The sequence below is a fragment of the Otolemur garnettii genome, unplaced genomic scaffold, assembly GCF_000181295.1.
Source record: "Otolemur garnettii isolate 467f Iridium unplaced genomic scaffold, OtoGar3 scaffold00152, whole genome shotgun sequence".
NCBI classification, from domain to species: Eukaryota; Metazoa; Chordata; class Mammalia; order Primates; family Galagidae; genus Otolemur; species Otolemur garnettii.
The window spans coordinates 2654224-2654545 of record NW_003852547.1 but is presented as its reverse complement, the minus strand read 5'-3'; positions in this window follow the sequence as shown (position 1 = coordinate 2654545).

The window sequence follows — 322 nt, the reverse complement described above, 5'->3', positions numbered from 1 at the left end:
CTACTCATTGAGCCATAGGCACCACCCAAGGGAGAAAATTTTTCATTTCATTTTATTTATTTATTTGAGGCAGAGTCTCACTTTGTCACTCTCAATAGAGTGCCGGTGGTGTCACAGCTCACAGCAACCTTAAATTCTTGAACTTAAGCAATTCTCTTGCCCCAGCCTCCACAGTAGATGGGACTACAGGTGCCCACCACAACGCCTGGCTATTTTTAGAGATGAGGTCTGGCTCTGGCTCAGGCTGGTCTCGAACCTGTGAGCTCAGGCAATCCACCAGTCTCTGCCTCCCAGAGTGCTAGATTACAGGTGTGAGCCACCG